The following is a 27,525-nucleotide window of genomic DNA, read 5'->3' as shown; positions in this document are numbered from 1 at the left end:
GTTTTAATGCATTATACTTTCTAAAGTGGAACACTGATAAGATACGTTTTATAATAGATACGTTTTATATGTGGTTACAATTAATCAAGAGACTGTGAAATGCATCATAAGGTGCATTACATGACATAATTAATGCATTATATAATGGCTTCAAGTAAAGTGTCACCAGAATCTGTCAGTGGGGTCAGAAAAATAATATAATTTTCCCTTTTAGTTAAGTTCACTTCAATTACAGTTTTTTTTTCTTGTTTAAAGCGTAAACTCACTTCATTTTTCAGAAAACAATACTTTTTATCTTAAGTCATTTTGCTTCTCAACTGTATCTTGATTTAATAATGTTTAAATATTTGTACTGGAAACCAAGACGAACATATTGAGTAAGAAATTCATTTTATACCAATTTAACACCTCTGAGGGTGACCAAAATAACACTGTGGGATTAGGAAGACGGTTGTTTTTGCCTTAAGTCACTCTAACTCGAAGTGCTGTATTACCAGCCTAGCGACAATTCTTCCCAGAGAACATTCATCTGTTCTCCTGTTTAAAAATGTGATTTTGACCATCTGCGTCCTAACACATGCCAATGCCCATCAAACCTGTGATGCAATACATATGGAGCGGAGGGTTCGATCCTGCGCTCGCTTTCGCAAATTACGACGGATGAAGTAGAGTTATTTTAAGCTGGTATTTGTGTGAAGCTGCTAAAATATTGCCATCGTCTACAGTGCGTCACAAGCAAATAAGTCGAGGAGAGAACAGACAGACGGTGAGCCAGACAGGAGTCTGTAACATTCACTCCAACAAAGTCAAGGTCAAACGCTGCCAAGATCTCGCCTTTATTCAATAAATCCACAGGTCTTTATTCAGTCATTATTCACTAATAATTGTCCGCTCCACTGAGAAGTTAACTCGAGAACTTTTGCGAACGACCAAATCATTGATTCAGTGAGTTGAATTTGAGCACCGGATGTGTCTGAGTAACTGAGGATGTGTTTGAAATCGCCCCCTATTTAGTCCACTACTTGAGGGAGTGAATGAAAACGAGTGAGTGAATTCGGACACTGAGTGCATCGGAAGTGCTGCCACTTTTGCATAGTTTGTGCTTTGTTTAATAATCATTTGAAACTTTGCACACTGGCAGCTCCAGTAGTAAGATGAAAAGATGTATAACTGACATGGAATCTATCTATAAACCTTAATTAAACAATTTGATCAATCAAAAAGTAATTTATACCAGACGTGGAAATTAATTTGGCGGTTGACTCTCACAGTGCATTATGGGTATTCTCTAGCTGTCGAGCATTCATCGGTCGTACACTCGTTATTGTGTTGCATTGTGGGTCCGAGGGCACTTGGTAACGTCCTCTATGGTTTCAGACACCACTACAAATGTCTGTCCTCTCAAATAGTGCTCTATTTAAGGGTATAGGGGCCGATTTTAGACACAAAAGACACAACGATTTGTTCACAAATGAAACTGCCCTACTTCTTTAATGAACTCTCATTTAGCTGAATCATTTCGTCTTGTTCCTCATGCAAAGCTACTTCATGACTTCAGAAGATTTGCATGAGTTGTAAGTCCTTTTACGGAGCATTTGCAATGTTTTTTTTTTTTGTTCTTTTTTTAAGCAACTGGCACGTTCTTCAAAATATATGCATTTGTTTTCCACAGAAGAAAGGTCATACAGGTTGGAACGACGTGAGGGTGAGTATATAACAACCCAGGATCATTAGATAGACGCTCCTGTGGTGACATTTCTGCAAATTGTTGCTTCTTGCACCTTTCACGTCACTTTCAAAGTGAAATTTGCTGCTAAAAGTGCATTAAATATGGCGCTTAACGTGCATTTAGTTTTATTATAACGAGATGAATCATTTCCGTGAATCTGGCTGTGTTTTATTATGATGGTTGTTGTTCACATCGCGGCAGTTCAGAAATGAAACATTCAGTAAATGGCGCTAAAAGGTTAATGCTCTACAGTGTTTGAAAATAACATACCACCTAGCCTACATTAAACCCTAAACCTGAGCGTTAGTGGTAACTAAAGCAAACATGAGATATAAAAAAACATTGGCTGAAGCAATCATGCCATTTTACTGCTTCTACACGTCTATGAGCTCTCAAAGGCTCATGGTTCTCAGGACTCATACTGTGCTTCACATCACATCTTCAAGCAGAAGGAAATGGTTGAAATATTCTGAATGATATTAATCCACAATTTAACTTGTGATGCAGCCGGAATTAAACCACACCACGTCCGGAGGAAAACTTGTTGGTGTTTTACTGCCACTAGTGTTCATTTCATCCGGATACTGCAGTGAATTTTATGTGTTGGTACATTTTGGGAGTTTAGAAAAAATAGAGGCATCCTTTTCCAATGAGGCTGTGTTGATGCCTAAATTGTGTTTTTTTTTTAGCAAACCGTCCCTTTAAATGTTAATGCGTGTACCCGTGTGGCCTGGGGATTAGCATAGAGACTGTAACCAGTTGTAATCATCGAACATTGTCATGGATCCTAATGTACCTCACATTAATCTTTAGCTTTTTTGCTAGATGCTAATGCAGTCTCTGATATGTTTAGACTTAGATGCTTTTTAATCTGTGCAAGCCAAACCAGGATTGAACAAGGAAAAGCAAATAAGCAGATGGCAATCTCCTGAAATTAGAGTATAGCTGCTTCTTCCAAGTACCAAATTATATCAGCAGCTTTACTTTACCAGTGTTAAGCAGGACGACAAGCTGTTCTTTTATGTCAGTAACATGTAATCCCTTGAAATGTATAATCTGTGCAAAAAACACCATAAAACTGATTAAGGTTTCATTTTAGTGAATGACTGTTGCTCTTAATTAATTGTGTTTAACAGCCCAATGAGGAATTAGTTTGATTTGTTTGTTATTCGGATGTCTTTTTTTTCCACAAGGCACAAGGGAACGTGGATGTGTATGCAAATGTTTGGCACTTGTCAGAGGTGTGTGTGTGTGTGTTTGTGTGAGTGGGTGTTTACAGGACTGCTGTTGTTTTGTGCCCTTCTCTGTGTAAATGCCAGTCAATCCCAGCTGAGCAGGCATTAGTCTGTGTTGAGCGTGGACCGCAGAGGGAGAGGATGCCACGATACATGTCTGTTTTTGGGTGTTGCGCACAGGTGGCTCTCGGCTAGGGGATTCGGCTAATTAAGCAACGGCAACAGGATACGAATCCAAGCTTTCCTAAGAGATGTGTCGAAAAGCTTTCAATGGAACCCAAATTGTCTACATAGTTCCCGAAATATCTGGCATGTCACATTTCTAGAATGTTTTGATGGGTTACAGGTATTGTAATGATGACGGTAACAGTGTGTTTGATACATGGTTGTAGTTATATGGGAGAATGCCAATAGAAGGCATTTCTGTTTCAGGAGTGAAACAAAATTGTGAACAAAATTAAATGACATCCATCCATGATATATAATAATGCAATCACTCTAAATAATAGTCACAATTCTGAGATATGACAATAAGTCGAAATAAGTCTGAGATATAACAATGCAACCACTCGAAATAATCACTATTCTGAGATAATCACAATTGTATGATATGTTGTAGCAATTATAAAATATAAAAACACAATTGTGATATTCTGAGCATTCTGACTATATTCTGATTATAAAACATTAATATATATAACTTCTATATTTTATATAACAAAATATAACTTCATTTACTTCAACTTGTAAAATGTTTTATATATGGAAAATAGAAAAAATGAACAATTCTAAATAATAATAGAATCTCAATGATTCAATAAAATAACACTGATTTTGAGATATAAAGTCAAAATGACTAGAAATAAAGTTGCAGATACTTTAAGCATAGACATAGCTGATATGAGATATATTTTCAGATGCGAGTCTCTGTATAGTCCCATTTTGACGTGATGTCACAAATAAAATAAATAAAGTCTTTACATTTGATCTCACTCTGTGGCAGAAACGTGCTTCCATAGATGCCTTAATTGTAACTGGAAAACAGAGCTTCCGAGACACATAAAATCACATGATTAATCACAAAACACTCCATGTCTACAGAAATACAGATATGAATATATTTACGGATGGTTCCCCATGAATATAAACATGAATCCATTATTGTAATGACATGTAACACATGACATCATCAAATGGTGTCTAATCTGCCGGCACTGATAACACACCATCAGGACAGAATATAATCACACCTCAAATGCTGATCCCACAGCGGGCACAACAACTGACTCATGACATGACATCATTCATAGCATTTATTATGCGACTATATAACACTTGAGGATGAGGATCTGTGAGCACTGCATTGAGGTGTTTCTATTTCTGTTTTCTTCTGGCCTGAGAGGATGTGAAGGTGATTTGCCTGAGCTGTCCCACCACATTGCCTTTGACCCTCCACGATTTCACCCTGCTGCTCTCTGCCCTCTTCTGACCTGTGCTGAGGATGCCCACCTTCCTGTCGAATGGAAATCATCCACTATTCGAGGCTGCACAGAAAGCCACACAATGTCCGTTTTTCACTGTCTTTCCAGCTAAAGATGGTGTAGTGGGATTGTTTTGCGATTACTTAAATATGACTCCTTTTCCCTCAAAACAGCCAAGTAATAGTGTAAGAAATAGTTCCCTTTCGAGGGAACTCGCGATGCGTCACTTGACGCTTTGGGAACGCCCCCAGCGTGAATGCGTCTGAGCATCAATGTCAACTAGTCCAATGGAAAGAATGAGCGTCACGGGCGGGTGACGTCATGACCAGGAAGGCATAAGAGCACATCCGGTGAAACGCGGCATTAGCTTCTGTGTCTCAGCAAGCGATCTGTGTTACTCTGTCTCTGTCTATTTATTGTTGTCTGTTCGATATTATTGGGAAGAGTTATGGCGAAACAACTTTACAAACTCTGTGCTTCTCCCTGCCCGCGTTATTTAACGGGTGGGGACACACACGAGCTTTGTGTAGTTTGTTTGGGAGTGGAGCATGCGGTATCAGCCTCCGAGGGGGCTGATTGCAACATTGTGAGAAGCTTTCGCTTCGCATGCTCCACTTCCGCCTGTCACTTTTCGAGGAAAGTGGCCAGGCTCGCGATCCTCGGGGTGCAGGACACGCGTCTGCCGAGGCAGCGCGGAGAATGCATTCCTGTGGATCGCGAATAGGATCTCGTTACGGGGTTGGAGACGGGTCCGCGGATCTTATCTCCTCCCTTTCCACGAGGGATCCAGTGCTCTCTCTCCGGTCTCGGAAGCCCGCGCTGCGGTCTCTTCCGCCCGGGGAGAGAAATCAATGCTTCAGTGCTCTACCTCCGAGGAGGTAGATGTGCTGGGCATTGAAAGTGTACACAATCATGGGGGAAGTGGATTTGCCATCTCTTCCCCAGCGTATGAGAATTATATATAGCCTATATATATATATATATATATATATATATGATAGTTTATATATTATACATAAAATAAAGTGTATATATATAAAGAATGTATATAAAAAAATATATATATAATAATAAGCTGGTGGAGGTGTTTACTAAGGCTGTAGATAAATTAAATATTTAATGGCCAGCAGAAATAAGGGGGCACTCGTCCTTAAAATAAATTGAACGAGTTTCCTTCCCTCTATTTTTCCACCTCCATCACGGGGCCTTCCATTTTTTCCGATCTGCACAGCGAGCTGTCTAGATCATGGAAAAAGCCTTACTCATTTTTTTTAGCCCCACATTCATGTATATTCAGATATTTGGGGGTTAAGAGAGTATGGCTATGGGGCAATACCCCGGGTAGAACAGACACTTGCGAGCTATGTCTCCCGGTTCAGTATCGTCCCTGAAGGCGTCGGCTTCTCTCACTAAACCATTAAAGAAAACTATTTTTAATCTAGTGGGAAAAGTATATATGGCAGTGGGTCTAGCACGAGCCTGCTTGCTCACTATAGCAGTGCTGCAAGCATATCAGGCTGACCTGCTGTGGTATTTAGACAGAAGTGAGGGAGTTTGGCCCGATGGGGTTTGAGAACTCCGTCGGGCCTCAGATTTATCTCTCAGGGATGGCAGCCAAAGAAATGTGGTCACTGAGAGACACCTCTGGCTCAATTTTAAAGGGAATCATGGAGAAAGATACAAGATAATCTCTCCCTCGCTATGTCCAACCCACTGGGGCTGCTGGGCGTGAGCAGCTCCAGCCGGCTAGTTTCTCATACACAACACAGCAGCCAAAGCCTTCAAAGCAGAAGCCGGATCCGAGGACCGTTCTTCATGCTGAGAAGGCTGCGGCTCAAAAGAAAAGGTCTGGCGCCACGGCGTCAGACCGGTGAGGGCAGCCCCAACCGGGGTGGAATGGTGTACACCTCATTATACGGTGCCCTTTCCATCTCTGTGCCCTCAGGGGACCGTTCTGCCAACCCCGCCACCCTTGGTGCTTCGGGGCGCAGCGTTCTCCAGCGAGCTTCTGGCGCAGCGTCAACTCGACATTGCGTCGGACTCGCGCCCTCTGAGGGGGGTTCGAAAACAGTCAGTTCGGGTGGTTCCTGCCAGTATGTTTCAGGTCCCCGAACTGGCTGTCTTTATTACACCAGAGGCCAGCCTCGAGGGGCTGGTTCCCTTGGTAGATTTTCTGGCAGCGCGGAAGCTACTACCAAATATATCTCTATGGGTAATGGTAATCTCTCTGGTAATGGAGCAAGGGGTAAAGGCCCTGTTAGCAAAGAAAGCTATAGAGCAGGTGTACTCACCCGACATTGCGTCGGGTCTTTACAGTCGTTATCTCATTGTTCCAAAAAAGGATGGAGAGCAGCGTCACATACTAGATCTTCGTCTGTTGGAGTGTTTGGTGCTGGAACTCAAGTCCAAGATGCTGACACTCAAACAGATCGTGACTCAAATCAGATCCGAGGACTGGTTTGTCACGATAGATCTAAAAGACGTATACTTCCATATCTCCATCCTCCCTCAGCACAGGAGGTTTCTGAGGTTTTCTTTGGGGCAAAGAACACCAGTATCAGGCACTTCCTTTCGGTCTAGCTCTATCACCCCGCACATTCACGAAGTGTATAGACGCAGCTCTGGCCCCGCCAGGCTGCAGTGTATACGCATTCTGAATTGCATAGATGACTGGCTGATTCTAGCGGAATCAGAACAGTTAGCGGTTCGGCACCGAGGTGTCGTTCTCGCTCATATGCAGATGTTGGGGTTGAGGCTCAATGCCAAGAAGAGTGTGCTTTCTCCAGTACAGAGAACCACTTTCCTTGGTGGGGTATGGGATTCAGTGACGATGCGGGCCACTCTGTCGCCCGTTCGTGTAGCTGCTATACTAACAGCCACAAAAGAGCTGAGGCTAGGCCAGTCACGCACTGTAAAACAGTTCGAGAGACTGTTGGGTCTTGTGGCAGTAGCGTCCAACGGGATACCTTTTGGCCTGCTGTACATGAGACCTTTGCAGTGGTGGCGCAGGACCAGAGGGTTCTCCCCGAGGGGAAACCCACTTCGTATGATCAAGATCACGCGGCCGTGCCTTCGTGCCTTGGTTATATGGAGGAAACACTGGTTCTTAACCCAGGGTTCGGTGTTGGGAGCTCTTTGCCATCGAGTTGCTATCTCGACAGATGCTTCCCTCACCGGCTGGGGAGCGGTGTTGGAAGGCCGCTCAGCTCAGGGCTTGGGAGGAGTCATCATCTCGCTTGGCACATGAATTGCCTAGAGATGATGGTCGTCTTCAATGCGTTGAGACATCTCCTCCCAGACCTGAGGGGCCATCATGTGTTGTTCTGAAACAGTGACTGTTAGGCCTCAGGGCAGCAGCGTTCAATGTGATACCCTTTGACCTGCTGTACGTGAGACCTTTACAGTGGTGGCTCAGGACCAGAGGGTTCTCCCTGAGGGGAAACCCACTCCGTACGATCAAGATCACGCGGCAGTATCCCCGCACCTTGGTTATATGGAGGAAACTCTGGTTCTTGACCCACAGACAACACGTTGGTGGCCTATTATTTTGGTCCCTCAGGAAATTACGCTGTCTGAGGGCAGTGTATATTTCAGAGCGCAATTCATAAACTCATAGAGAGTGGTCTCTCAACCGAGGTTGTTGAGACCATTCTAAGCTCCAGAGCTCCCGCTACGAGGAAACTATATTCACTATTTCGAGAGTTTTTCACTTCTTGGTGTTACCAGCGTCAGTGGGATCCGGTTAACTGTTCAGTAAACACAGTATTCGAGTTTCTGCAAGAACGCTTTGTATCAGGTCTATGTCCTTCCACGCTTAAGGTATACGTGGCGGCCATTGCGGCTTTCCACGCCCTGGTGGGTAGTACATTTTTGGGTCGAGACCCCCTGATCACTCGTTTCCTTCGTGGCACTTTGAGGCTGAGGCCTGCAACTTGCACTAGGGTGCTGGCTTGGGACCTTGCAATAGTTCTAGAAGGCCTATCTGGGGCTCCCTTCGAGCCCTTAGATTTGGTCTCAGAGAAGTTCCTTTCTTTTAAGACTATTTTCTGCTAGCTATTTCGTCCCTATTAGAGTCAGACCTTCAGGCCCTTTCGGTCCCCACCTGCCTTGAGTGCACCGGGGATGGCCAAGGCATTCTTACCCGAAACATGGATATGTTCCAAAGGTGCCTACCATTATTCCGAGGCCTATTGTGCTGCAGGTTTCTGTCCTCCTTTTACATCTGCGGACCAGGAAAGGCTGAACCTCTTGTGTCCAGTGCGAGCACTGGATACTTATGTTCATCGGACATCTTCAATGAGGAAGTCCGACCAGTTATTTATTTGCTTTGGATCACCTAAGAAGGGTCTTCCTGCTTCTAAACAGACGGTTAGTAAGTGGATAGTCGAGGCTATTTCACTTGCATACGAGTACTCTGACCATCCGTGTCCCTTGGTGGTCAGAGCTCACTCAACGAGGGGTATGGCGGCCTCTAAAGCCTTGTTATTTGGGGTTTCTCTCCAAGACGTTTGTGATGCGGCAGGCTGGTCTTCACCGCTCACATTCGTCAGGTTTTACAGTTTGGACCTGGATGCTGCCCCAGGTTCTCAGGTGCTTAGTGCTTAGTTCCAACAGACTGACACTCAGGTACTTGGAATTCTGGCGTTTTGGGTATTCTCGTTCCCAAAGCGTCAAGTGACGCATCGCGAGTTCCCTCGAAAGGGAACGTCTCAGGTTACTACTGTAACCATAGTTCCCTGAGAAAGGGAACGAGACGATGCGTCACCCTGCCATACTTCCTGCATCCCTGTGATCGGCTTGCTTCGACTTTTTGAAGCTAATGCCGCGTTTCACCGGATGTGCTCTTATGCCTTCCTGGTCATGACGTCACCCGCCCGTGACGCTCATTCTTTCCATTGGACTAGTTGACATTGATGCTCAGACGCATTCACGCTGGGGGCGTTCCCAAAGCGTCAAGTGACGCATCGTCTCGTTCCCTTTCTCAGGGAACTATGGTTACAGTAGTAACCTGAGACGTTATGCACTCATGACAAGAGACAGAACACAAAGAAATACTACAGTATTACTATGATTTCTTGCATGTGGCATGGAAAATCACGTTTGATATACCACAGACCATGGCATGTGCCATATGTGTCATGATATATGGATATCATAAACATTCATTACCACAATACTTTACACAGTGGCTCCAAAATGTTTTTGGATAGTCCTGAACTCTTAAAAATATTTAGAACATGACTCTCTGTAATACTACCAATTAAAAAAAAAAAAAAAGCTTTAAAAAAAGTGTCCTTGTTCTGTCTATTTATTTATTTAAAGGTGCATTGCGCAACATTTCATTTTAAAAATACCCATTTTTCTAACCCATACATGCTTAAACAATTGCCTGATGGGCTGAATGAGCCCTTCTCTGATCACTGAGATTGCCTCTATAATCCTGTACAGTAAAATAAATAAGAGGGATTCGGGACGGAATTTGAGACTGGGCGTGACGTCACGCTCACCTGTCTATGACTGGCAGGTTTGTGTATTCGCCGCCATTCTCCGTATCAGCGAAGACAACTCGAGCGACAAAACTTTAGTCAACTTTCGACAAAAGTAGAAGATGGATTCAAAGAGTTCATTCCAAACCCCAATGCAAACTCCATGTAAGACAAAGAAAAGAAAACTTTTGTCTAGTGCCACCAAAAGGGCCAAATTGGAGTCAGACAGGCGTTGGAATAAGACGAGAGTCAACATCGGGAAGGCTTTCAACAAATGGAGAGATCTCCGGTCTGCTCTAGGGCTCAAACGGGATCCTCAGTTGGCTTTTTTCTTGATAAAACGGTAACGTTAAGATATAGCCCAGTCTCTAATGTCGATACGGCAAATCTATGACAACAAATGACGATGCGTAAAATGTGTAATGCTTTAGCATCAATCATAAGTGGATACAGTAAACACATAAAACAGTTCAACATGGAGATAGATGGAAACAAAAACCAAAGTTTTCTACTACCCCCGTTTTCCCCTCACACATAAGTGTGTAATTTACTCAAATGCCTGTTTGCAGATGTGTGTAAAATGTAACCCCTCACCCGGGTCCTACTCGCCCTGCTCTGTACGGGCATCGAATATATAAATATATATATATATATATATATATATATATATATATATATATATATATGTATATGTATTTCTGTGCCATTGTATATTAAAATACAATGATATTACATCTGATACTGGGGGGAATGTTTTTTCTCTCCTATCAGGTAACCTGAATATTTTCTTAATCTAAATTAACAGATTTTTATAGTCAAAAATGCTCAGTATAGGACCACATCAACCTGTCCTCATTTACATATAATTTACTTTTCATGCGTGCATTTCCATTTTAGCCAGAGTTACAGTCCGCTCAATTTATTTAATCAGTTTGTGTTGTGGAACTGGACATTTAGTTCCTTTTTGTCTGGCACAATTGTACTTTCTACAGTGTTCCATCATTGTAACATGGTACCACCCAAAACCTTTTTTTAAGGAAAAAAAGAAAGTGAGATTTTGAGGGGTTTTGGTGGGGAAAAAAGGTAAATGGTTTTCATTCCTCCACTCGAGAAGCAGTGGACTCGATTAGGACGCAGGACTGGATTAGAAACCTAGGCCAGGGCAGGAGGGCATCACAGTACAGGATATTCAGGCAGACTAACTGGCAGGACTCTGGTGGCACATACCCAGCTGTGCCTGTGGTGGGAGACGATAAACTGGGCAAATGTGCAGGGAGCCAGATGACCACATGGTTGAGTGGTGAGCTTAGAAGGATTACAGACAGGGAAAATGTTCAGAGCTTACAGGGCAGAGGAGATGTTGCTTGTTTGACATGCGGCAGGAATTACGCTCAGATTAGAGGTACAGCGTACAGCCAAAGTGAAGCTTTATGGAAATACGGCCAAAAGAATGGTTCATGGAAATAAAGAAAGGGAAAAAGAGGATTAGAGCGTGAATCCCTTTACTCAAGACTTCTTAGGCAACTTTAATTTTGTTTTCACATTCAAAGCAAATTAATGCGAGACTTTGGAATTGGTGAGTCCTTGCATTCATACACAGTGAAGTATTAGAATGTATCTGCGATAGCCAGGCTTTCTTGTCAAACATGTTTGACAAGTGGTTTTCACGGCAACACTAAAAACTGTCCTCTAAATGCGTACTAATGTCTAATTCCGCACCTCTTAAAGCTCAAGTGCGACCTTTATGAAAATAGCAGTGTGTCACCGCTTGTCACACACACACACACACCGCCCATCTGCGTTAGAGATGTCACAGTCCTAACGCTGGAGAAATCTTAATGTTCCACTTTCATGCACGGGGCTCACCTCGGCTAATGGCTAAGCTGCCGTGACCGCTTTGCATTCTCTGTGCTAAGCTCAATTCGCCATCGCCTTTCTGGCTCTGACAGGAGAGAGCTTTTTTTCGCCTCTCCTGTCTCTGCACACCATTCCAAAACGGGAGCATCCACATAAATACACGCGCTTGCAAACATGCACGCGAATACACGCGCACAAATGGGCATGGGCACAGCCAAGCTGCCTTTGTTTCCCCAACCCAATTTGTTCCTGCCAATATCGGTCTGATGGATGGCTTTTCATTATCATGCCATGGCGACAGATTGAAAGATTTTCTTGCCGTTGCCACGTTTTTGTGTGTGCAGCAACATTTGCCCTGGATTTAATCAAAAGCAAGCAGACACGCACACATTCGTACACCCCACACTCTCACACAGTGATGGAATTGGCAAAAATGTGTGTGGATCAGAGGGAGACAGAGAACATGAAAAAGTGGAAGAGAGAAAGAGAGCTTGGGATGGGGAGGGCAAAGACCTTGAGCTCCAAGTGATGATTTTTTTTTCTGCTCTTCACATCAGAAACAAAACAGATCAAGAATAGGGGTCACCAAACATCACCATCATCCAGGGACAGTGCCCATTTTTGGTGGCCAATCTACCAAAAATGTCAGTCTTTTATTGTGCATTCAAAACAGCGAAGAGTAAAATGTAATTCTGTTAGAAAGGTGACACAGCAGGTTCAGAATTTTTTTACGAGTAAAATATCTCTGAAGTATATTCCCATTAATATTTACCCCTTTTTTAGCACAGGGTGACTAGGAACATGAAATTGTCTATCTATGACTTCTTGTTTCACAGGAGTTTAAATATGAGGAAACACAAAGGCCAAATTCCCTTAATCATCCATCACAATAAGTAAAACCAAAGAATATAGTTCTGATGTGCAGCAAAAGATTGTTGAGCTTCACAAAATAGAAAGTGTCTGTAAGAAAATAGCTAAACAATTGAAAATCCCCATTTTGACCATCAGTGAAATAATTAAGAAGTTCTAATCAACTAAAGATGTTACGAATCTGCCTGGAAGAGGACGTGTGTCTATAGTGTGTTAATGCACGGTGAGGAGGAAAGTTTGAGTGGCCAAAGACTCTCCAAGGATCACAGATGGAGAATTGCAGAGATTACTTGAGTCTTGGGGGTCAGAAAGCCTTAAAAATATATATAAAACAACCCCTACATCACCACATGTTGTTTGGGAGGGTTTCAAGAAAAATCATCCTCGCTCCTCCAAAAATAAACTCCAGCATATTCAGTTGTCAGCTTTTTGGCAGCAAAACCACCAGATGTTTTTTGGTGCAAACAGGGATAAAAAGGACCCCATGCCTACGGTTAAATATACTACTGGATTTCATATGTTGTGGGCCTATTTTTTTTGCTGGAGGTCCTGAACATCTTGTTCAAATACATGGTATTATGGATTCTAGCAAATACCAACAGATAAAAAAAAATCAAAACCTGACTGCCTCTGCTAGAAATCTTATAGTAGGCCGTGGTTGGATCTTCCATCGGGACAACGGTCCAAAACAAACATCAAAATCAACACAAAAATGGGTAACTGAGCACAAAATGAAGCTTCTGCCATGACCTGAACCCTATAGAAGATGAGTGGGGTGAACAGAAGAGAAGAAGAACCAACATGAACTTGTGAATCTGAAGGATCTGGAGAGATTCTGTATGTAGGAATGGTCTCTGATCTCTTGGCATTTGTTCTCCAAACTCATCAGGCATTATTGAAGAAAACTCAGAGCTGTTATCTTGGCAAAATGAGGTTGCAAAAAGTATTTAATAACAGGGAGCCAATAATTATGGCCAACGTGTTTTGGAGAAAAGCATTTATTTCATCATGTGATTTACCCCCCACTTCCAATTCTTTTTCTTCAATGAAAGCTTTGATTTTTGCTATTTTTTTTAATGAAAGATCAAAAGGATAAACAAAGCAGATTTATTTTTTGCAGCCATTTTTGATCATATTTACCAGGGGTGCCATTAATTCTGACCAGCACTGTAGCTTTAGTTTGAGTTGCTCTGAACAATCTTTTAAGTTTATGTAAGTATGTGTTTGTACAGTTTGTGTATGATAAGTGTATGTTGATGGCTACATGTGATTTCAAGTAGTAAGTCAGAGTATGATTTTTCACATCATTTTTTCCCCCTTCAAACCGGTTATGCGCAAATCATGCCATGCAGGCGAATTCATTGGTCAAATCAATTGCACAGTCACCTGTAAAAAAAATAGTTCAGATTTCTCGGGTGTGCTGTCAATCCTATACTAAGTTTAAGGTTAGGACGTAGGGGGTTGGCTTTGATTCAGTGTTGTGTAGGTGATCAGAACTGTGATTGACAAGACCAATGAAATATTTCTCTGTCACACTGATATATTGTAGTGCATCACGGTTTCCGTCAAATATAATCATTTGAAATGTCCATTCCGTAATGACAGATGATCTAAAATGTTCAAATCACATTTTATGATTTCTCCTCATCCTCCATGTACAGCATCTCTGATTGTCTGGCCTCATACGAGGAGCAAACAAACAATGAAAAGAGGATTAAAAGATATCTTCATCACAAACTGCTCCCCAAAACACCTGCCTGTCATTCTTACTGCCACGGAAAGCTTTCAATTTATTTCCCTCTTGTTCAAGGACCGATTCACACAGGCAGGGGGCGCAGGAGATGAAAGCGGCTCCCATGAACACTCTCATTCCTGCAAGCCGTATATCTCTCTAACATCTTCATGATGAAAGTGTCAGAGCAACAAGTAGAAGTGGATGATATATGGTCTGAAGCTTAAAGTTGGTGGAGAATGCGGGCATTAGCATTGGTTCACTTTAACATACACACACGAAATAAATAAATAAAACCACAGACTCCTCCACTCTCCAGCACTCATGGCGAGAGAATTTGTGGCCCCAGGGTCCCAACAGTAATCTCACATTGCATGGTAACGATGGGGGGGAATGATTCCCTCTACCCTTCGGCGCTCGGAAGTCGGCACTCTTTGAGTGAGCTTGATTTCTTTTTCTCTCCACTGGTCGTGGGAGTAAGGACTCCTTTGTGTAAGCCCACACAGACTTAAAGCTTTCGGATACATTTTATAATGTGCGTTTGAGTGTCTTCATGCGCTCGTACCAAATTGGGGCTACAATTTATCTATCTGGTGTAGGTTGTGTGGGTGTAGGTGCTTTGTGGAAACTGGGCCACAGTGATGACAGCACTCATATAGTGTAATAATAACGTTATCCAGTGCAAAAAGAGGGAGAATGAAAACAAAAGTAAATCAATTTTTTACGGTCCACAGAGAAAATACTTCAACTCTGTATTTCTTTCCACTAGCTTTCCCTGTTTTGTCTTCATCTCACAAGTGGGACGAAGATGAGTTCAGTTTTAAAAGTGAGGCTTCTCATCCCTATGATACTCACATGACTTGCTATGCTATGCTAATTTGGAATTCATATAAGTTGTACGTTTGTAGATGGCAGTGTAGGGAATAGAAATAAGCAAACTCTACTGAAAAATGAATCAATAGTCTTATCTCCTATTGTTCAAGAGAGAGATGAAATACTTCTCTATGTGTTACCTACATGTTTTTCAAGAGCTATTTCTCCACACACGCAATGTATGGAAAAACGGAAGGAATTGTACTGTGTAATTTAATCTGTAATTGATGAATGAATTTATGTTTGACTAACTGTTTAAGGCAAGACACGGTTGGTGAAAACATAGGTTTTTCATGCAGTGTTCATGAAAAACAATTGTATGTGTTCAATTTTGAGATTTTGGGCCAGTTTGCTCAACTCCAGGTCAGAGCCTAACTCCACACACTGGCAATATTTGAAAAATGCTGGAAAAGTGGGCAGGGCCAAAGGCGGGGCTGAGCGAGAGGCGTGCACCTGAGACCCGCAGTGACAAATTTGATTGACACATAGGCGTAATGTGTGGGTGGGACTGGTCGGACATGTCCCCACCACTTTTTGCCAGGGTCGATTGTGTTCCAACCACTTTTGAAACATCTCGCGGCACAGATGCAGACCAATACAAATAAATAAAACATCTCCAGTTAACTCGAGCAGTGCATTCATTTTGTTCGTTTGTTAAATAAGAGGCGATCTAGCGCTAAAATGTGTTGTTTTTTAAATCAAAAAACTTTGAAGTGATCAAAGTGCTCATTGCCACCGGGATCAGTGATACGTACAGTGTTCTCTTGTGGCTCGCGCACAGTCTTCACACGGACGCGCGCTTCAATCCGTTGCGGAGAGACTCTCTATTCATTCCGGTGAAATCACAAAACAAAATGCACACAAACGTGTCCCTGCTTGATATACACTGATAAACATAATCGGTTTTGATTAGGAAAAAAATATATATACTTCTCAGTGCGGATTAGAACCCAGAACCTCTGACACGTTTGGCAAAAGTTCTGCCACTGGACCATTATAGTACATATGTAGAACAGATGGATCTAACAAATAATAAATAAAACCAATAATTGCAAAAATAAATAAATAAAAACAATAATTTTAAACCTGGTCCAATTTCCAGATTTTGTTTTTGAAATTCTTAAGTGTATACAGCCTCATTTCTATATTAAAACATTAATTTACACAAAACTTGTAATACATTTTTTGGTAACACTTTATTTTACGACCCGCAAACAACTGCGTAAGTAAACCGAAATTACGGTGTACGTTTCTGTAATTATAGTGTACTTCCGTGTAGGTATAAGGGAACAATATGTTAAGTTTTGGGTAATAAAGGGGTAACAAGCAGCAAATTATTTATAATGTAATTATTTTAAAACTAACAGGTACCCATTCTGTTAATATATTCCAGGCAAAAATTGTACGGCTGTTGTATATAAAAGTTATCATCACATTTCTGGCAAAATATGTACAGTGTGATTTCAAGATTATTTCTGTTCTGTTTACAGTTTGTGTTGATGTAATTTCAACATTGTGATAGTTTATTGTTAAACTTGTTTTAATAAATGTTTTTTGTTTAATTGTGCTACTGTACTTTTACAAGTACTAATTTAGAAATTTGTTGATAATGCTAATGGTGAAGCTAGGTTTGTCTGTTTCAGCATACTGGTTTAATGTTGTACTTACCCTGTAACTACACAGAACAAGGAGGTAACAAGCGCCACTTTAATTTACAGCCCGCAGGAGTTAGACTTACCCTGTAAAATATACAGTTGAAACGGATAACAAACACTACTTACTATGTAACAATATGAAACAACACTATTTGCACAGTAATTACAGAGAAAGGTACTCTTATTAAGAAAAAAAAAAAGTTTTAATTACACAGTATATTTGCCCTGACATTTAAGTGTCATTGCAATACAATGTGATAAGGTAAGTACTAAGTACTACATGGTACGGTCTAAATTAAAATCATAGCAGAAACTAATTTTTTTGACTTAACATTAAGTAATCTAGTAAGAAAAGCCAATAAATTCAATTTTTATCACACTGTGCTTGCATACATTACAGCCATATATATATATATATATATATATATATATATATATGTGTGTGTGTGTTTAATTTTCAACCCACAGATGTCAAACAAATTTTTATTTTTATTCTTTTTTTTGTTGTTGTTGTTTTGGTATTATTATTATTATTATTATTATTATTTATACATATATATTTATTTTTTGATGGTTGTGTTTTACTTTGTGGTTTTAATTATTGTTTTGTTGTTGTGTATCTATGTTGATTGTTTGAGACAAATAATAAAGAAAGAAAGAAAGAAAGAAAGATGTCACAATTACCCTGTAACATTGCACAAGAACATATTTTGCCAGAAATGTGATGATAACTTTTATATACAACAGACGTACAATTTTTGCCTGGAATATATTAACAGAATAGGTACCTGTTAGTTTTAAAATAATTACATTATAAATAATTTGCTTGTATATCTGCTTGTTACCCCTTTATTACCCAAAACTGAACATATTGTTCCCTAATACCTACACGGAAGTACACTATAATTACAGAAACGTACACCGTAATTTCGGTTTACTTACGCAGTTGTTTGCGGGTCGTAAAATAAAGTGTTACCCATTTTTTTCTTATGTTTATGCCAGTAATAAACTGGAGAAGTTTCACAGTGATGTCTTCTAATTTAAAAAATGTCCCTATTCACCTGTAGTCTCTCGCCCTAATTGATTATTTCATGTTTGATTTGATTTGGCTTGATTGTTTCACTGATTGTGTCAGTCAAACATTCCATCAAATGTTTAAACAGTCAATTAATCAAACATTCTATTGTTAAATATTGTCAGCATGTCAATCATTTAATCAAGATATTTTTGAATCTATATCAATAAATGTGTCTATATCAGTCTGTGCTGACTCTCTTGATGGTAAGATGTGACACGGCTTATGGCTAACTGCCAGTAAAACTGGGTGTGCAAGGGACAGAAATGTTCTCGGTGTGATTTCTTTCATCTTCTCTCCGTCTCGCTTCACATCTCACCTCGACTGTCTCATTCCCACCCCAAGGACCAGTCAAACTATAATAATTCCAACCTTGATTTCCTGCCATTTTGCTATCGTGGGGCTGTTTGATGGGGTAATCAGTCTCATTCATTATTTATTTGAAGATGTGTGTGCGCTCCGTGCCCTGTGTGCCCTTTCATCAGAGTGATTAGCACTGAAGATTGCTTTAATTAAACTAAAGCTGTGTATCCACAGATACCATATTCTGCCCACACCGTATTCCTGTGTCTCCCGAACTCCCTGGAAGTGTACGGGTCACTGCGCTGTTACCTCTCACTCCTCCTCTTTCCCATGAAACCTGAACCCATAATAGCATGCCTGAAGCTGCCATTAAAAATACTTAACCCACTTCAATGAACTTTGTTGGCTGTATTGGTTCATAAAATTACATTGTAATAGCATAATCATCGGAGGCTCTCATACACAGTTATTTCCAATTCAGTCTCTTTGCGATGGAAACTTTTTGCATTCAGAATTTGGAACTTATTTGCAAATGCAGCATGAAAAGTGAATTCAATGGCTATGTTACAGAATAGTACACTAAAATACTACATTTACTGCTTCTAAAGTATGGTGCATGTGCAGTGTGTATGTGTATGTGTGTGTGTGTGTGTGTGTGTGTGTGTGTGTGTGTGTGTGTGTGTGTGTGTGTGTGTACTTGTACGACTATCTTTGTGAGGACCACTTTGAGTTTTAGACCATTGACAAAGAGAGTAAAGTGAGGACATTTTGGCCGGTCCTCACTTTCTGAGACCCCTTTAAAGGCCTGTTTGAGGGTCAAGACTTGGTTTTAGGGATAAGGTTATAATTAGGTTAAGGGTAGGTTTAGGGTAAGGGTTCGGGTTAAGCACTTAGTTGTGATGTGTAAGGTTAGGGTAAGCGGCTAGAGATTGCATTGTGTCAATGAATGTCCTCATAAAGATAGATGTACAAGAGTGTGTGTGTGTGTGTGTGTGCAATGTGCTCCTCTTGACCTTTTTATTTTCATTGTGACAAATGAACTAAAAATAATATCAGCCACAATATTATTTTCTTGACTGGTTCATTTTAGTTATTATAACAATTGTATTAAACATTTAATTCCAGTCAGTATTTTCAAGATGATAACTTGACACCATGTGCCAATGTAGCATTTATTTTGTGTGAAACAATCATTATTGAAAACACAACATTGAAACACATGAAATATGTTCCAGGTTTCATAATTACCCAATTTAACGCCGATATGATAAAATACACACACCTGTTTATCTGGTAAAAACTTAGGTCAATATGTATTGTAAACTATTTAGTACGGAAATGAATAACACTCAGTTGTTCCTATATTGAACAACAAAAGCTCGTTGTGACTGTACCACTTTAGTTCATATTATGTGATCTGCTGTAGCATGTTTACTTATTTGAACGCTTTTGTATTTCAACAAAGAAATAACAAGAAGATCCGATCTGGTAACACTTTATAATAACTGCACGCTATTAATCATTAGTGAAGCATTAGTAAACAGTTAATTAATCATTTATAAAGCATTAATAGACATTAATAAGCAGTTTATAAATAACGCTATAAATGAGTTATTCTTGATTTATAAGCATATGTACATTTAAATAGTTTATTAATCACTTACTTATACTTTAAAAGTGATCTTATGAACCACTGACAACTCCTAAATAACTGGTTTGTAAATAATGCAATACTTTATTTACAAATGATAAATTGATCATTATTTGAACATCACAAACGGTAGACACAGTTCTTCTGGAGGGTGTCTAGTGAGAGATAATGGAGACCGTCAGCGCTCAAGCCGAGATATGAAAGCATAGAGCTTTTAAAAGCTGTTTGGCTGAAGCAGAAAGCTAACTGTATTTTGCTGTTGAGCTCTTTTGCCTTGTTAGTGCTGCCGGCTATCACCTCCTCCATGAATTCTCAATTATAAACGACTGTGCTTTTTAAAAGCACTTTTGTGAGAGTAGCGGGAGAACAGTCTTAAATATTAAGACTGTAGTAAACCTGCCGTGGTCTGAAGTCAATCAAACATGTCAGGCCTCCTTTGAGGAAAGATCTGCATGTGAGCCTTCGCTTCCAAATATCTGAGTTTGCCTCCTTCCGACTGATTCTTTCATTTATCCAGAGATTTGTTGTAATATCCTATCATGTTTCTTTCAACACACGCTCTTGATGCGTGACATTTCCGTCTTTCTCTCTTTAGCATAGTTTTGTTATAAATGTTCAAACGCATGAATCAATTGAGCGGTGAAGGAGCTCCAAAATAGCGCCTTGTGCACGTCCTTATACCGTCCACTCCCACTTCTTGTCAAAAATACAAAGATTGTCTGTGTCGTTTTTGCCTAATACCAAGTCTTTCATCTCCACATTTCCTTTTGTGTTCTGTCTCTTCCACATCTCATCTACGTCCTGTATTTATAGAATAGAACATGGCATAGCCCAGAATTACACACTGTCATGAAACATACAAAAGTGTTGAAATTATGCAAGGCGAACAGTCATGTATCTGTCAGATGTGCTTATTGGTGCTGCTGACGTTTCGTTAATTACATATGGCGTAATCAGGGCAGGTTCGCACATTATTGTACTGAAAAGAAGACAATGAAAAGGAAGAAGAAAGACTGTGGGATGCATACAGTACTATGAAACTCAAAAGCCAATTTTAAATACTTTTAAAGCATGTTCCATCAAAAAAAAAAAAAAAAAAAAACTAAAGAAGACAAAAGAGATGCATAAATAAATCCAGGTCTTTATTTGTCATTGATTTCCGGTATGAAGTTTCAGCAATACACACCCGATTTTCTGTATAAAATGTGACTTGCTCTTGCAAAACTTCCCACCACAATGCTAGTACTGTATGTTGTGGAAGGTTTCCTGGCCGTTGGGTTGAAGGGACGTGAAGAGTTGCTACTTTAGGTGGTTGCTTAATGATACAAAATAACGAAAACAAAAATTCCTGGCAAAAATAATTATTTCAGCTGGTTTAAATTACAATATTCAAATATGCTTAACCTTGCTAAGTATGTCTAAAACTGTTGTCTAAAAGCTTGCACTCTAAAAATAGCAGGGTTGTTTTAACCCATGTTTGGGTCAAATATGGACATACCCAATCGTTGGTTTCAATTTTTAAACCCAACGGTTGGGATTGTCCATATTTCACACAAACATGGGTTTGAAACAACCTAGCATTTTTTTTAGTGTGTGAATTTAATTTGAAAAGTTCATACATAATCCATTTTATTACATTAATTTTCAATTCATCATATGTAAAGAGTAAAATTTCTGGTGGAAATTTGTCATGCAATTGAAGTGTTTAAATTGTGCTATGCTATTTATTTCCTGCTATCGCTTAGAAAACCAATAGTACATCTCCAGTCGATTTGAGGTATGATTCATGTTTGAGTTTTTAAAACTTGGTGTTAGTTAGTTCATACTGTAAGTATGAACAAAAGAACAAGTGATTCTTGCCTTATCCTGGTTTGAAATTGACCAGATTTGTTGCAGTTGCAGTTATATAGGCCAGATTTGATGGTTATCATCAACCTTAGGGAGTGTTCGTTTTTTTATTTAAGGGGCTACCGGAGGAGATTTGAGATCTGTAGTCAAAAAAGACTTGACCCTCCCTTCGCCAGCAATATTTTTTTTCTATGACCCTCCAAAATGATTGTGAAAAAAGGCATGACCCTCCCCGATAATTTATTGATTACTTCTGTACTGGTTTGCGCTTGGCAAAGATGTTCAGATAGCCATTGTTTTTTTTTTACAAACATGACAAACGACTAAACTCCTGCTTTCTCATCTTACTAGGGCTGTAACGATAGACCAAACCTAATTTGGTTCGTATCACGATTTTTGATTTTAAAAAATCATGTTTTCGGTGCTGATGCAGTGGTGACGCGTTCATGTAACATGTAAGGGTGGCGCTGCCAATAAAGTATCTAACAAAACAAAAGTATCGCTGCCACAAAGAACCGGCAAAAGTAATGATTATGAATATGTCCAATATAGCAAGGAGAAATTTTAATTGTTTATTAATAAACAAGTCTTTGTCAGTGTCGGCTGCAAAGATAAAGGTGACGATGCTGACTCGCGATCTTCGCAGTAAAGAGAAATGCACATTTCATACGGATTACATAAGCTGAGAGCAGTCTGTAGTCTGTTTTCTTTTGTTTTGAATTGTTCTGTTAAAAAGTAGACATTTCAAGCTTTCTGAGTTTCGGTTCATTTATTAGACGAGAGTCCAGTTCACGCGCCGGCGCCTCCGTGTCATGATGATCTATTTTCTACTTTATTTACTTCTTATTTATTAAATCCAGGCAATTGGTTGATGAAACATTGATTAAAATTAAGATACAGTTAATAAAAAACGAAATTCACTTTAAAGAAAGGCTTTGTGCTTTCTGTTTGAGGTCTCTGTGAAAGTTTTAAAGTCACTTTCAGAGCGGTCATGTCTGTAACGGAGAACTGTCATGTCCTTAAATTTTTTTTTTCTCATAAATGCGAACACGAAACATAAAATAAAAAGAATATTTTATGTTATGTGGAGGCACATCACATGTGTATTTCCCGTGTATATATAAATATAAAACGTGCATAAATGTGTAGACTGATATTAGTCTAATGTCTGGACTCCTTTATTAAGGGAGTATGAATATATAAACAGACGTTTCAGTATTAAATGCATTTTCTGAGAATTTATATTTCAAGTTTTGACTGCAAATGTCACGTCCATAACGCTGGAATTGCCCAATTTTAAAGAATTTATCCTCAACTAGTTTTTTTTTGGTGTAGGTCTACTTATTTTATTATGTTAACTTCAACATGGGGGGGCGAGACCGAGAGAGCTACATGGAAAAAATATGAAGCCACTTTGAAATTTTGCTGTTTTCATGAATACAAAAGTTGGATGACCCTCCCCTCAACAAAGAATAAAAAGACATGACCCTCCCCTATTTTCCTCCGGTGGCCCTTTCCATAAATACCGAACGGTCCCTTACTAATGATAATAGGGGTCATGAATAATGTGCTGATTAACATAGACTGTAAAATATTAAATATATAAATGTAAAAACGGGTCTGGCTTAACACCAAGCAAATGAAAGAATCAGCGACAAGCATAACAAGCCAGTGAGTAACACAGAAAGTGCTAAATTTACCATGCAAGTTTTCCAACAAATGAACTCCCAGCGGAGTTCATTCAGTGCTCACCCTAAAGAACAGAGGATGATTATATTTAACGAATAATAAAGTATCTCAGTAGAAGGGAGAGAGAACACGAAATGCAGACGGAGAGACAACGAAGCAGATATAGAGTGTCTGTATCAGCCTCTCTCTTCAACTGTAAAGCGCCTGTTGTTGTTGCTATGTCTTATGTGTTATTGCCTGTCACTGTCACCGTCATTGAACCCAGACTGTGCTCGTCTGCAAAGACGCGTTTGTTCTGGTGGAGAGGAGAAGAGCAGGGGGAAATAATTGATGCCCTGATGATCCGTGCAGCTGATGTATGCCAGCAGCTCCGACTTTAAGATCTTTATAGGAATAGAAGGAAATCAGTGTTCCATTAGCAAGTCGTGAAGAAAGCCAGTGTTCGCTTTAGCACGAGTTCACATCTTACTGTGTGCGTCGTCTGTGTGCATGGCAGGCATAACTCTTTATTATAATTCTGAAGCTACAGTGAGCAGCAGACCCCAAAACCTGGTTTATTCTAATTAGTGAGTTAGTGTCACTGCCCAGAACAAGCTAGTTACTTAATTCACGGCTGGCAATTACAGTGACCCAATTTAAAGGTTTAGGAAATGCGTTATAAAAAGAATCTCAAAGGTGCTAGCAAACTTAAATGTCATCCTGAAAGATTCATCCAAACCTAACCTAATTATATTATTTAGTATTCTTTTATGTTAAAAATGTGTGTGTATATATATATATATATATATATATATATAGACTATATATACATATGTATGTATGTGTATATATACGTATGTATATATATATATATATATATATATATATATATATAATGTTTTAATATAATTGATGTGTGTGTGTGCATTCTAAAAGTGTTACATATCTGCTCATTGCCATATGTACAGGATCATACTCCCAACCATAGAGCATTTTACCTATTTATTTTGAGTTGCTGATGTATTCATGGTTTTTGATATTGCAAATCATACAGCTGATGTTGAACTTTAGATGATTATTCATTAAAGCATTATACTGTGAACATGCACAATATTTCTGAAATAAACAAAACACATTACAATTAATTAACTAGATATTTAAGGCACTCAAATCAGCATCATGCATTTGATTAAACAACCATCTGCTTTATATATTAATTAACAATCTCAGGATATCACATAATGCTCGTGATACAATTTAAGTTGTTTTATATGACAACCAGATGACTAAAATTATCTAGAAATAGTGCGTGGTGAAACAATATGGTAATGAATGTGAACTTGAATTTGTTCATAAATACAAACACAATAGATAACACTCTGACGTTAGATATTCAGTTGACTATAAGTAGCATTGCACCTACATGTCTACTAACTGAGTATAAGTAGACTGTCTGGTAAATATCCACTAACACTTAAAGGGATAGTTCACTTCAAAATGAAAATTTTGTCATCATATAATCACCCTCAAGTTGTTTCAAATTAATTTCTTTCTTCTGCTGAACACAAAGGAAGATATTTTGAAGAATGTCAGTAACCAAACAGTTAACTGGACCCATTGACTTCCAAAGTATTTCCCTACTTTGGTTATTGACATTCTTCAAAATATTTTCCTAACAGACATTCTACGGACTAAAAAAACTTAGCAAGTACATGTCAACTAACATTCTACTAACCCAACCTAACAGTCTACTAATACTGAACTAATACTCTAATGAGAGTTATTTGACATGTAGGTGCAACGTTTCCAGACAGCAACATAGTGTCGGCCCAGATCCGGCCCTCATCTGGTATGAGTGGAATCCACATGTACCAGATGTGGGCCGGATCTGGGCCGACACTATGTCGCTGTCTGGGTTACTTATAGTCAACAGGATGTCCAAAGGCTACCATCAAAATAAAAGTATAACCACACAACAATATAAGAGGACAGAATTATGAGAAATTGTTTGAGGACTTAACGTCACTCACTTTATGGTTAAAATGGCTTTTATAGACCCACTTATCCACTATTCTCTGTAGTGTACAGCAGCATCAGAGGGTTAAATGATCACCTGTGAAATGTATAACTATTATCAGACCGGCCCTCGCGGCCTCGAAACACTACCGGCCCACCGGGGAAACTCCCGACTCTCCCGATTGCCACTCCGCCCCTGCTCGCAGCTTACACAGGCCAGTGCTGATCCACAGAGAGAGAGAGAGGGAGAGAATGGGACGAAAAAAAACGATAGAGTAAGAGAGACATAGTCACGGCAGCTATAGGAATACAGCAGCTAAAGCTGGATACACACTTAACAACTAGCTGAAACATTCTAAGACTGAACTCAACACACTTACAGACTGTTTCCATCGACTGGAGCAGATTTTAGTCGTTGACAGTCAGAGAGGAGCACAAACCTTACGACTGAGTCAGTCCAATACACAACACACTTAAAGATTAGTGTGTCACGACGGGACATTCTGCCGAAATCAACTGTGCGAGATCTTATTCCAAAACTATGGTTGTCAAAAGACAGGGAAAAACCTTGCCAACAACACTGGTGGTTTTATTTATGAAACGTTAAACATTACTTGAATAAAATAATTGCATTTTTTTTTTCTCTTTCAAGTTTTATTTTTGCCGTTATCGTCTGAGTAGACACATTTCATTATGCATTTCCTGATTAATTTAATTAATCACTGCATTTCTTGTGCTATTTTTTTAATCCTATAATCAAGCAATAATGTAGACTGTTATTCTCAAATCAGGAATTTTAAAACCAACTGGTTCGTTCTGAGCAAAAACGTTCTGAGGGTCAACTCTGAAAGTATGACTTCATTTGACAGAAGAGCTGCAGAGATATTCAAGGAACTGCGTTTCCTCTTCATATTTCCACAAATATATTTATGATTAAAGTGTATAATATTATTTTATTTACAAATGTCATGATTCTGCCCTCGTGTCCTTGATTGTCTCTAGTCTTGAGGCAGGATCATGACAGACCCATGTTTTGTGTGCAAGCACATGGCCTTTTGTTTGGGCCATGTGCTTGTGTTGTCTCATCACTTAACCCCGCCCCCTTGTTCTCCTCGTGAGTCATTATTGTTTCATCTGTGTCGCCTGCTGTCATTAGCAGTTTCTCCCTATTTAATCCCCTTGTGTTTGCTGTCCTGTGCCGGTTCATTATCATTCCTTATCATACTCTGTGAGTATTGTGTCAAGAGTATTGTTTAGTGAAAGTTCTGAGTCTGTATTTGCGGTTTGTTTATCGTCTAGTCATCTGTTAAGTCATAGTCAAGTTTCGTCATTCCTTGTCCTGTCCATGTTTTGCCCCCTCGTGGGTTTGTTTTCCCTGTTTTTTGTCCTTTAATAAACTGTGTGTCAAGCATCCTGTTTGCGCTTGGGTTCGTCCTGTAAATCTTAACAAAGTCATGTTTGATTTTTTTTTTTTTTATTTGTTAGACTATTTAAATTAAAATATATTCAGAAACAAGTGCAGTTATATAGCCTACATAAGCTACCTTTTTTTTTTTTTTTTTACTTATGAAACAAAACAAAATTAAACATCAAAAAGTAGATGTGTTTGATAAAATTACAAGAATGTTTGACAGGGAACGCCGACCTCGGTCGCAAATATTAAACATGTTTAATAAAATATTTGTGAGTACGACTAGCAACAGCTGGTTCTTAAATTCTAAGACTAGAATCTTTAGACACCACACACTACATGACTTTAAACACCGACTGTAAACACAGACTGAGCGCAACTAGAACAAACTTGGTCCGTTTGAGAATGATCAGTCGTAACAACCATATTACATTCATAATCGGCCTGACAGGCGTTAAGTGTGTCCCCATCTTAAACTGATATTAGCAGGACTCAAAGTGCATACTAGATGCTTCTGGCACATGGCACCTACGGAGCTGAGTGCTCTCCTAACAGTGCCTGGTGTAGGGCTGTAATCACAAACTCCAAATGACCCCAGCAGGACTCCCATCAAGGGACCTGCTCCATTAACATTT

Source organism: Rhinichthys klamathensis, unplaced genomic scaffold, assembly GCF_029890125.1.
Source record: "Rhinichthys klamathensis goyatoka isolate OS25496 unplaced genomic scaffold, OSU_Roscu_1.1 h1tg000391l_1, whole genome shotgun sequence".
In the NCBI taxonomy this organism is placed as follows: Eukaryota; Metazoa; Chordata; class Actinopteri; order Cypriniformes; family Leuciscidae; genus Rhinichthys; species Rhinichthys klamathensis.
Note: the sequence above shows the minus strand (reverse complement) of the source record.